Source organism: Leptopilina heterotoma, unplaced genomic scaffold, assembly GCF_015476425.1.
Source record: "Leptopilina heterotoma isolate Lh14 unplaced genomic scaffold, ASM1547642v1 Lhet_570, whole genome shotgun sequence".
NCBI lineage: Eukaryota > Metazoa > Arthropoda > Insecta > Hymenoptera > Figitidae > Leptopilina > Leptopilina heterotoma.
In genome coordinates, this window is record NW_025111128.1 from 496,202 (window position 1) to 509,803 (window position 13,602).

A 13,602-nucleotide genomic window follows, 5' to 3' on the forward strand; every position below is an offset into this window, starting at 1 on the left:
TTGTAGAAAAAATTTGAAACTTACGTAAGTGTGATCATTCAAGTCTCGTCTTTAATTTAAGACCAAAAATGTTTAAAAATCTTATTCGGTTAGTGAGATATCATTAGGGGAGAGTCTCCAGTTGTGAGACGGGTTTTATTTTTGACCCGTAATTTGTAAACGGGTAAACGAAATTGTAAATAAAATACACCGTTCGAAAGGTAACAGAAATACGCAACTTTTATTAAAAGAAAGTATAGTGTTTCGATAAACTCAAAAAATTTTACGATACATTTTCCGAGCACATCGCTTTTTTCAAAAAAAAAAAAATGTCTCCAGTTGTGAGACACTTATTAAAAATTGCTAAAATTTAATAAGTTTGACATAAAACGTTATATTTCGTAGAAATAATGAAATATATTAATAATATATATTATTATATATTAAATAATAATATTTATTCGCCAAAATATGACTATCAAATAAACACAATTTAATAGCTTCAACAAGAGCATTAAAATTGATTTCTTCTGAATCAATTGACTTTTTTCCACTTGACATGCCCAAAAATACTAGAAAAAAAAATGAAAACAACATTTAAATAGTATGCCTGCAAAGTCGTATTTTTTATGCTGCCCAGATGGGTGTTGACACCGTCTCACAACTGGTGATATGCTGTGTCTCACACCCAGAAATTGGCGCTATTTTGAAAAAGGAAAATTAAATTATTTTCAACCGTAGATTGGAACAATGCAATATTGCATCACAAAATATAAGGAAAACACTAAAAGAAAATGCATTACATTTACCTTTTCCAATTAATTAACTTGGAAAAAAAGTACTTTGCATTTATTGAAAAAACGCTTTTTAGTCGATTATCACACACAGTGTTGGTATTTAACAAAAACAGTTTATATATTCGCTTCGGCGTACACGAAAAAGTTAGCTCATATAAAAAGAAATGTTTTTATATAAACCAATCGTCTTTTTAATATTGCATGTTAAAAAAAATTGACTGTCTCACAACTGGAGGTGTCTCACAACTAGAGACTCTCCCCTATAAACGTCCAAGCATGTTTTTTGACAAATGCAGTGAATTAGTCGATTTTGAACGGTTTTTGGCTGAAAATGCTCTGCCGTTTATAATGATATCTCGCTAACCGATTAAGATTTTTGAACTCCTTTGGTCTTAAATTAAAGATGAGACTTGAATGATCACACTTATGTAAGTTTCAAATTTTTTCTACAATTTTTAAAAAATGTGCACGGGTGACAAATTTGTCAATTGCTGCAAACTTTGTATAAATTATTAAAATTTATAGTTATATATCATTAATCGCAGAATTTAAAAATCTTTCGAATGGTATATTTGTTAATTTTCTGGCATTTGTATTTACAAAAAAATCCTGATTTAAAGATTGGTATGTTTTTGGGCCGTGCGCGTGCAGCCGTACCGATAATTCCCGACGGTAGTGTAATTTTCAAACATCCGAATTACTTTTTAACCTATAATGCAAGTCACAGAAAGTTCATTTGTCCTAAAAATAACAATAGAAATGAGAAAAATATTTGAAAATTTCATTGTTATTTTTAGGACAAATGAACTTTCTGTGACTTGCATTATAGGTTAAAAAGTAATTCGGATGATTGAAAATTAAATGTCAAATGGAATTTTGGACAAATAAATCTTATGTTAAATGGTTATTCGAATAAATGAAAATTATGACAAATAAAATTTCTATAAATTAAAATTTCTGAAATATGACATTTCGTAGATTGAAAGGTTATGTCTCATGAGAATTCGAGTAAATGCGTTTTATGTCACTTGATAATTCGAGTAATGGACAAATAAAATATATATTATGACAAATAAAATTTCGATAAATGAAATTTCTTAAATATGACATATCGAAGATTTGAAGGTTATGTCACATGAGAATTCGAGTAAATGCGCTTTATGTCACTTGATAATTCGAGTAAATGAACATTATGACAAATAAAATTTCGATAAATGAAAGTTATGTAATATAATATTTCGAAGGTTTGAAAATTTTGTGAAATGGCAATTCGGAGGATTAATAATTACACTCGATTCTCGTTATAACGACGATCTCGGGACTTCAAAATCTCGATATAACGACAGAAGGAGAAGATCCTACTTCACGTTCTATTCAAACGTCAAATACGTGCAAAATTTTTCGTAATGTATGTTTATTTATATTAAAAGTTTTTAAATTATAGAATCAGTTTAAAGAAAAAGTAAGTATTTTTAATAATAATCGGATCACTAGATTCTTTAGGTTAAATAAAGTTAAGAGTCGATTAAATTTGTCGTTTTTTTTGAGTTAACCAAAATTTTGGTTAAATTGAATTCTTAAATTCGTTCGTGTTTTTTTTGTCGTTGTATCGAGAGTTTTAATGTTCGTTATAACGAGAGAACGTTGTAACGAGATTCGTTATAACAAGAATCGAGTGTATGACAAATAGTCATTCGGAAAAACATAATGTATGTCAAAAAATTTTTCGACATATTAAAAATTATATTAAAAAACAATTCGACTATTTAAATAATAGGATAAAGAAGTCTCCTTCACTGAGAGAAAAGAGGGAACACTGCGGTACATTTGGAGGTTGTGTATGGCAATATACAGTTGGTTCTACTGCGTTCTCTAAAGGGGCGTGTAACGCGCCCCCAAGAGCGCGCTGCTGACTTTTTCGCGAGTGTGCTGTTGACTCGACTCGTGGGTTCGAGAGAAAAGAGTCAGCAGCGCGCCCTCGGGGGCGCGTTACAAGCCCCTTTTAGAGTACGCGGTAAAACCAACGTTATATTGCCACACACAACCTCCAAATGTACCGCAGTGTTCCCTCTTTTCTCTCAGTGTTATACTACTTTATGATATTAAGTATCGTAAAATGTGTTTACTCAATGAACTGAAAGTCGCTCTGTGTTGGGGCGCAAGCGTGAGTGGATATGAAATATCAGTGTATGTGTGTGATGTAGTTCGAAGACTAGCACATGTTTTTTCCAAAAATTCGTAATATTTTATTTGTGAAAGATTTACAATTAGAAAAATTGATTTCTTACAAGAATAAGGTAAGTTAAATTTTTAAAAATATTTTATGGCAAAAATCTATTTTATTTTTTATTATCTTTTTATGACATAATTATTGTATAATAAAGATTATTTAAAAGAGGAAGTATCTAACCTAAAAATTGTAGGTTATACTCGTGTAAAAATCATTTTCAATTTATTAAAGATTGCTGACATTTATATCTAATGATAGTTTAAAAAGTTATTTAATGATGTGATAAAAATTAAATTTTTTAAATATTTTACAAACATTAATATTTTAGTATGTTATTTCAATTTATAATTTTGAAAGGTAAACAATGAACAAATTTTATAGGTTATACTCCCTGATGAAATTATTCCCTTTTGTTAAAGGTTATAAAAATAAAATATTTTCATAATTTACATTTATTTTATTGTAAAAACATTTTGTAAAATAATAATTTTAAATTATTAAAATTATTTATATTATTTAAATTATTAAAATACTGAAATTAACATGCAAACATATTTTTGTAACGTCACCTTTAATAAAACGAGTAATATATACAGTACGAAAACCTACCACGTCAGTCATATCCCATGAGTGGGAGTGAGACAGACTTATGCGATTCCCATACTTTCCTATGACTGACGGATAGCTTTTCTTACTGTATATTTTTATATATATATAGTAATGATGCTATCACTCGGTCGATAAAATTTTAAGATGATGAAAAAAATCGATCACTCCGAGTCAGGATTCAAAAAACAAAAAAGAAGTAATTTCTTTTAACGTTTCAACAGCACGGCTGTCCTCTTTAGAAACTATAATTTATTAAAAAGAATTTTTTGATGCGAATTATAAACATTTTTACAAAAATTAATTTACAAAGAAAAATAAAATACAATTATTACCGTAAGAATATTATATTAAGCAACAAGGGTATAAAGGCAGCCATTTGTTTACGGTGATTTTTGTGACACGAGTAGGATCAGCGGTTATGTTTGCACATGGGAGAAAATGGACGCCATTTTCATATGGTCGAACAAATGAGTGACTTTACTCCTTGTCGTCAGCTATCTAAAAGCGCTATTTTTGTGCATGTGGGATAAAAAAATTATAAATCATTTAAGTCACACATTGCTTATACAAGACTAACGTCTTCGTCGAAGCAAGAACGATTAGACACTAGTTCAAAATAAGCAACGCAAGTAAAATCGATGAAGATGAGGTGACTGACCCACCAGTAAACAAAAAATAATAGAATAGAAGAAATACCACTTGGTATTTATTTATAAACCTTGAGGTTAATCAAAGCAGATAAGAGTGACACGTGTTTTTTTTATTGAGAAAATGGATGTAGTAGTTATTGAGATTTTGTGTATCATCTTTTTTGTAACAGTGTTTTTTTGCAAATTAATGTGGATCATTTCTGATATTAAACGTTTATTATAATTTGGAATAATTTTGTAATACTCGACAAAGAGTCTAATCTAAATAAGAGTCTAATCTAAGTTGTGATTTAGCTTGTTATTATGATCAGCAATTACATTAGTCGTAGAGTTTTTATGTTCATTAATACGTACACCAACATTTCTAATTTCATTTATTGTAATATCTTGACAGTTCCTATAGATAATAAAAAAATGAATCATAACCTTGTCAAAAAAGCTAAGGACAAAAGCAAAAAACTCAAAATGTTAACACCGTTTATAAAATTAACTGTGGTAATTGCTCTGCTTCTTATGTTGGTTAGTCAAAAAGAAATGTTGGTGTACGTATTAATGAACATAAAAACTCTACGACTAATGTAATTGCTGACCATATTAACAAGCTAAATCACAATTTCGATTGGAATAATTTTTTAATACTCGACAAAGAGTCTAATTATAATAAACGTTTAATATCAGAAATGATCCACATTAATTTGCAAAAAAACTCTGTTAACAAACAAGATGATACACAAAATCTCAATAACTACTACATATATTTTCTCAATGAAAAGAAACACGCGTGACTCTTATCTGCTTTGATTAACCTTGGTATTTCTTCTATTCTATTATTTTATTTTTTGTTTACTGGTGGGTCAGTCACCTCATCTTCATCGATTTTACTTGCGTTGCTTATTTTGAAATAGTGTCTAATCGTTCTTGCTTCGACGAAGACGTTTGTCTTGTATAAGCAATGTGTGACTTAAATGATTTATAATTTTTTCTTACGGTAATAATTGTTTTTTATTTTTTTGTAAATTAATTTTTGTAAAAATGTTTATAATACGCATCAAAAAATTCTTTTTAATAAATTATAGTTTCTGAAGAGGACAGCCGTGCTGTTGAAACGTTAAAAGAAATTACTTCTTTTTTGTTTTTTGAATCCTGACTCGGAGTGATCAATTTTTTTCATCATCTTAAAAAAATATTTTTATATTTCAGTTGACTTATATTAACATATAAGACGCGTCGCGAAGAAAAGCACCTAAGAAGCATATCGAAAATTTTACAGGAGGAGGAAAAAAGGAAAGAGAAAATCAACTCTAAGCACGAATTTCTGTTTTGTAAATCATTATTACGAAAGTATTTCAGATAAGTATTTGATAAAAATTAATTTTGAGTTCAGATAATTAAAAAGTAATCTTTAATTTATCTGAAACAATCATAATCCGAAAATCGATGTTTTGCTTTTTAGGTGCTTTTCTTCGCGACGCGTCACATGTATATAAACAAAGTTTAGGGAAAAATGTGATATGGAGATGTCATACGTATTAAGATATTTTCTTTTAATTTCGAAGATGGGAAATATTTAAAAAGAAAATTTGCCTGTTGGTCGTGAATTTCCGTAGAACAGCTATGCAAAAATGGAAGACTTGACTCCAGATTATTTTGATAACGTTGGCAAAGCCGCTGTTAGCGACTACAAATTTTTAGGATAAAGCAAAACAGCAGCTGAAGGCAAATTTGTGCAAATTTTACGGGCGAATACAATACCTGACAATGTTATACAAAGTATATTAGAAAATACTAAGATTCTTGTGTCTTTATCCGTTGAAGAATTTTGCAATTCTGCTGAGAGTGAATTACAAAAAAAGATTGGAAAAAAATTGTCAGACCATGTGAATATTTCCAAAACTCAAAACAAACCAAGCGAAAGCAAAATTCATATTTAAAGAAAAAATCATCTTTTCTTGAACCAAAAAGAATTGAATTAGGCAGTAGAATAGTTCGAGATAATCAGGCAAAATTTGGAGAAAACAGAAATTCGAAATTACATTTTGATGAAATGACGTATGTATCTGTGATAGACACTATTAAAGTCCTTTTTTCTAACGAAGAGTATACAACATTTTTAAATATCGACCATGTAGGAAATGAAAATGTTTTTTGTAGTTTTATGGATAGTTCTGTTACTAAAAATAATGTTCTCGTTAAAGATTCAACTAACAATATAGTATGGATTATTTTGTATTTCGATGAAATGAATCTTACTGACACAGCTTCCTCTAGACATACTCAAATGGGCATGTTTTATTTTACTTAAATATTCATTCTCGTCACAGATCCAAATTAAATTGCATAAATCTAATTACCTCTGTCGAAACACATTTAATAGATACTTATGGCATGTCGGAAATTTAACGACCGATTGCAGAAGAATTAAAAAAATTGGAAGAAGGCATAGAAATGTATGACAAGAGCATTTTGCATGGTATTCCACTTGGTTTCATTGGCGATAATCCTGCTGCTATGAAAATTGGTGGTTTTTAGAAGAGTTTTATAGCTGAACATTGTTGCCGATATTGTATGGCTGGTAAGGAGCAAGATAATAGAAGGCAGCTTATTTAAAAGACTACGGTTGATATTAATTCGATTTCTTACAGGTAAATCAAAAGTCATGAGCTTGAAAACATTCAAGGAAATCTGATGGAATTTGACATGTATTTAATTCTTTATGAATGTTTTTAATAAAAGTATGTATTCGCTTAATTAATTAATTAATTACTTAATTACTGTGATCAAAAATTAAAAATGTTACAACATTTTATTTTTTAACTTGTTGACTGTCGCTGACGAATATATGCGCAAAACTAAACTGGCCAAAAGTGGTTCATGACGCATATGTGACTGTCCGCGACAAAAGGGACCTTAGCTCCCAATAGTGAATTTTGCAGGAAAGGCGATTGAAGTAGTGCGTCTCTGATTGGTGGAGACGTTCTACTAGAATTCAGCCCCACTACTCACTATACATTGATATTTGTCCGCGTTACACGAAGCGCACAAATTGTATGTAGATGACCAGTGCAGTTGTATTGAAAAGTAGAGGGGCTGCTTTTCTGAACAACCACGTGTAAACACTCAACAAGCTCATTTTTAAACATTAATAACAAAAAAATCTATAAGTAAAAATTATTTTTGATGCTTGTATGTGAAAGAGCAACTCAATAAATATTGAATAATATACATAACTCGAAATTAATTTTTGCGGACCTAAGGTCCCTTTTGTCGCGGAACGTCACATATGTGCGCAACCTAAAAAAGGTGATTAAAAAGTTCTTAAATGTTCCTGAACCTGGTTACTCAGGGGTTTTCGAGGTCGCTGATTACGAATATGACATTCGTATTCCAAAATTCAAAATGGCGGATCCAATATGGCGGACAACAAAATAAAAAATTGATCAGATTGACTTGAAACGTAGTACTCGGGGGTTTTTGGGGTCACTGATTACGAATCTGACATCAGTTTTTCGAAATTCAAAATGGTGGATCCAAGTTAGCGGAAATTTTTTCACAATTCGTCGAATTTGCTTGAAACTTGTTACTCGGGAGTTTTAAGGGTCGCTGATTACGAATCTAACATTAGTTTTCCAAAATTCAAGATGGCGGACAACGAAATAAAAAATTGATCAGATTGGCTTGAAACTTAATACTCGGGGGTTTTTAGGGTCGCTGATGACGAATCTATCATTATTTTTTCAGGGTATTTATCAAAATTTGATTTCACCAAAAATTATTATACTGATGTCAGATTAACCAGTTTCAAACAAATTTAATAAATTTAAAAAAAATTTCCGCCATATTGAACCAGATATTTTAAATTTTGAAAAACTGATTTCAGATTCGTAATCAGCGACCCTAAAAACCCCCGAGTATTTAGTTTCAAGCCAATCTGATCAATTTTTTATTTCGTTATATTGGATCCGCCATTTTTAATTTTGGAAAAGTATTGTTAGATTCGTAATCAGCGACCCTTAAAACCCTTAGTAACAAGTTTCAAGCAAATTCGACGAATTTTGAAAAAGTTTTCGCCATTTTGGATCCGCCATTTTGAATTTCGAAAAACTGATGTCAGATTCGTAATCAGCGACCCCAGAAACCTTAGGGTATCAAGTTTTATAAAAATCCATTAAAAACTTTTTCAACACACTTTTGGCCCAAACAGTGGAAATCTCGTTAACAGCCAAGGGGTTAATCTTACGTTATGTTAACAAAATAAACAATCTGAATATATCTATATGTTTAATTTAATACAGACCCCTCAATTTTATAGGTTATTAATATTTTAAATATCTATATGTTCATATAGAAAATCATTGTATAAACGTTTTTTGCCCCACTGGGGCTGTAATGTTTTTAAAATTAATTATTATCAATGAACTTTAACACAAAGAAAATAATTAATACTGTAATTGAGGCTCCGCATCTTAAAAGAGCACTTTTACCATGTTAAATCAATGCTGAAAGTGCCCTTTTAAGATCCGGAGCATAAATTATAAAATTACAACAAATTTTATTTATAATTTATTAATTAAATTTACCCTATTACTTTATAAAGTAACCTTGCTTCCCAAAGCATAGGGACATGTACTTTAGTACCTTAAAACGTCAGACTTTATTACCGACAGTAGCTAACTTTCAGTCAATGCACGGAACATATTTTAAGGTTTTTGATTTGGTACTGACTTTCACGCAGAGTGTACTGACTCACATCACACCTTAAATGGTAACCATAGTAAATAATATACTCAATTAAGAAGAGGCGAAATGCAAGCGCAAGAATCGGGACAATGAGAGGGAGATATAAAATACTTTTTTTTCTTCTTTATTGTCCTGTTAAAATTTAGAGAGAAAATACAAAACATCTCTTTCACTCTTAATGTCCCCACTCCGGAACTAAGGAAAATCAATGCGCAAATTTGCATGAGTAAACGGCGCTACTTCGGCAGTTTTTTTTCTCAGTGTAGAACATAATGAAACCAGATGAAATTAGCTAAGTAAATAATATTAATTGTAGAATAGAATAAAATTCTATTTGTTGATTCTACAATTCTATTTTATTTGCTACAGCCTAAAACCATTAAATAAAAAAACTTAATAATTATAAATACAATAATAATTATTAATAAATAAAAAAGTAAAATTTAAAAATACAAATATAGGTAATAATAAAACTTTGGGTATAGTAAATTGAAAAATATACTAAAAATTAGCAAAATATAGATATTCTTCTTGTTTTCTGAATAGGAAAAGAAAAATTTTGTTTTCTAACTTCAATGAAACGTATTTTATTCAATACAGTATAAATTGATTGCAAATTTAAAGAATAAATAGAAGAATCGAATTTCTTTTTTATCATAAAGGCAAAAAAAGTAGCGTAAAAAATTATGGTAAATTTTTTATTATTGAATATGAAAGTCACATTGGTTGAGATAAGAGGAGTGCCCTTGTATGTTAAAAGTCCGTAGAGAACGCACATGTTCAATGAGAATAGATTGAAGCAACTCGACCGAATAACGGTTGAGCGTCGATGGTCTATATAATCTTTTGAAGTCTTCTATATGCACTTTATCAATATATTCCTCATATATATTGATATATAATTACATATAGAGTAAACTAAACCACCATCGTAATTTTAAAATTTATTATTATTATAATTAATATTCTAAACGTCGCACATACATCTGCATCAGGTTCTTATTAGTACACGAAGAAACATTTTCTTCTAATATTAAATATATTTGCTTATCTTTATTCTAAAAGTTCTTTAGAATGTGGGAATTTTCAGTGCATTATGTTAATAATTTCAACATTAATACGAAAATATGATAAGTTCCTTATATATTAAGTAACATTCGGTGTACAAAAATTACTATATCTACATTAGAAATAGTCTTATTTTTCTGTAGAAAAGAATAAGATGACAGTTTTTGTTTTTGAAATAATACGATAATTCTAACCTTTTTTCCACATATAGATAGAATATATGTAACGGGCAAAGACCGGAATTAGACATTCTCCGATAATGCCCGGTCAATGTCGACAATGCCTAAAATCGTTGGTCATTGTCGACATTGTCCTGTATATTTTACCAATGTTAAAAAAACTTTGACAATGACCGTGTTATGTTTGAATTCGATTGTTTATGATTTAATTATTATTAATTTAAAAGATTTTATAATTTAATCGAATTCGGACTTAACTGTATTAAAAAGAATTTTTAATAGTCTTAAATCAATAAAACGCTCAGTATTTTATAGTAAGAAATGGATGTTAAATTTATTTCAAAATAAATACTGTTATTAAAAATTTAGGATCCCCCCTTTAAGTACGTTATCAGTTCAACGTCTCCGATTAGACGGTATTTTTTAGTTGAAAGAAAAAAGGAAAAGGTGGCAATAGTAAGGTAGAATTTCAATAAAGACACTGAGTAATATGTGTAATATGATGTCACAAGAGTCTGTTTATTCAGTACGTTTAAATAGATTAATATTAATTTTATTACAATTGATATTGTCTTATCATTATTACAATGTGTACCCCTTTTAATTTATATTAATTAGGTCTTAAAAAAATACCCTTTATGACATTACATTTAATAAAATAAAATCCAATACTTAGAATTGAGACAATAGAAAAAATTATAACTTATGAATATACCTCTGTTTTAGACAGAAAATGATATTTAAAGAAATTAACTAATAAGTGTATGTGTGTGTAAATGTGTAAAAGTAATTACAGAATAATTATTAATTAACTCACCAATTATAACTTATTAAAATTTATATCTCTTTTTTTTTAGACAGAAAAGTCTCTTATTCCTAGTCTTCCAGTTACACCTGTAGTAATATTCACGTATTCACTTTTACTTCTCTTTTTTTATCTCTTATATTCTTTTTAATGGTCTTTAAATAAATTCCTTTTTTATTTTAGAAAAAATCAAAAAATCAAAATTGATTTTAATATTTAAAATTTTGGGGTCACCAAATTTTAAATTTGTAATCAATTCTGAAATCCTTTATTATACGTAGAATGAAAGAACTAAATCTTCAAACCACAAAAAAACGAGGTTTAATATTTTTATTACTTTTTTCTTCTTTTAAAATTCTCTTTTCTTTGTTAATAATCTTTATCAATTTATTCTTTTTCTCACACAAACTGCTTTCTCAAATATTTTTCACTTTTAGTTCAATTTATCTCGAATAACTTCTTTAATATTTCCTTTTATCTTTATATTTTCAAATAAATCACTTTGTTTCAATTATAATCTTCTATAATCAACTTTAAATAATCATTACTTCACTCAATATTATATATTTTCACAATAGTAAACAATTAAACTCAATTGATTCAAATTATATAAAATCAACCCGTAAAATTAGGGAAATAAAATACAAAACCTCCACCTTTTTCGAGAATAAATCACAAAATATAAAAAAATGGTAACGTCCGCTCTGCGGGAAATACTCATTAAGACTCCTCGATTAATTATCGTGGACAATCGGTCACACCCTGGAAAATCGACTAAAATCGGTAAAGTGGGAGAATCCGTTGCACACGGCCCACCAAACCTTGCTGTTGTCAAGCAAGCTTTTAGCAAACTTGCAAATTCCTCAAGAATGGCGTGATATAGTTTGATACTTTGTATCCTGTTTCGCCAATATGCATTCAATTTAGGTATTCTCCACAATATTATTTAAAAAAAGAAACTCCTTTTTTAGAGAAATATCTTCTTAATTTAAGGGAGTCGATAAATTACCAAGGGTTGTAGACGATTTCCATACTTGATAACATTTATTTTGTATTTCCCAATCACCCAATATTTAGGTAAAAACCATTTAAAAAAATGTTTAATTTCGATTTTTCTCAAATTCAGGTATAATAAATAAAATATTTGATAAATACAAGAAAATAATTGATGAGAGAATCATATAAAGAATTCTTTTTACCCCTTTTTTATGTGTATGTGTTATTTAATTTAAATTAACAAGCTTACCCATTTATTAGATTCTATATAATCTTAATAAAATTAAAATGTATTAATAAAAAAATTAAAGTAGTTGCGTTTTGAACGTAACAAATACCCCCCTTTTTTGGGCTGACGTCCCTTGGCAGCTTCTATATAGACTATCTGTTTCGTTTTTTTTTATTTTAATTTTTTTAATGTAGGTTGTGTTATTTATTTTCTGAAAATAGAGAACTTTTCCTTTTAAAACAAAGACAAACTTTTTGTCCTATCTTTTGTATTGTTTCCTCTTTTTTTATGAAGATTTTTTGAAAATAAAGTTTGCTTTTGTTTATTGACTTTATAGTTGATTTTTACAATACTTGTTGACTTGAAATTCAATGGCCTTTTCTTTTTTTTTTATATCGAGCTTGATGAAACGAACAAAATTTCTTTATAGGAAGACTCATTTCTGACATAGTTTGTAGTAAACAGAACTTGTTATTATACATATTTTAAAAATATTTTCTCTGTTTTACCAAACTGGATATTTTTACAAATTAAACAAAAATTGCGACTTATTATAATAATGATGATACATTTTTTTTTTTAATTAAGAAGAAATCGTGAATCCTTTTCTTATTTTTAGACATTTGAAATGCTATTCCTATTTAAAAAAATATTTAAACCGAAACAAACCGTTAATACCTTTTTTATTAAAAAAAATTATCGATTCCTTTTTTTAGGAAGATTTTTAAATTGGATAAATACGGTTTGCTTTTGTTTGATTAACTAAATGACAATTGATCGAAAGTTCGACGGTCGATGCATTGATTTTAGAATCTAGCATGATGCTTATTTTAGCAAATAAATATTTAGGTTGATAAAACGAATAAATTTTCTTTAAAAAACTTATTATTTATTTAATTTTACTGAGAATTTCATGTCACTTTAATAATTTTAAAATATTTATTCGATTTTGACAAACTGGATATTTATTCCGTTTAACATTTATCATGTTTTTAGCCCTCTTTTTTTAATTTACAGTATATAATTTGAACCATTACCTTAGATTCGTAGGTTTATATTGTTTCAAAAAGGTGGCATTATTTATATTTTCGGTGTAAATACCCATACTTTTTATTAGTTTTAATTGAAGAATGCATAAAAATATCATTTTTCTTAAAATATTGATATAAAATTTTATCTCTTAATTAAAATTTGAATTTACTTAACATTTTGTTCGAGGAATTATAATTTTTCATAAATTCGTTAATTATTGCTAATTATTATTCGTCGGCAAAAATAATCCAAAAATGTTGTGCTTTAAAATAAAGTGTTACGTCGATTACA

General features: G+C 28.4%; 1 protein-coding gene across 1 annotated transcript in view; it reads left to right on the top strand.

Annotated features, from left to right (window-relative positions):
- Nucleotides 1-5,464: 5,464 nt before the first annotated feature.
- Nucleotides 5,465-13,602, top strand: part of LOC122508806 — a 333,590-nt gene continuing 325,452 nt past the window's right edge. The window contains exons 1-2 of the mRNA XM_043622366.1: nt 5,465-6,837; nt 6,908-6,997. The gene's annotated coding sequence lies outside the window, so the exon portion shown is untranslated. The remainder of the gene's footprint in view (nt 6,838-6,907; nt 6,998-13,602) is intronic.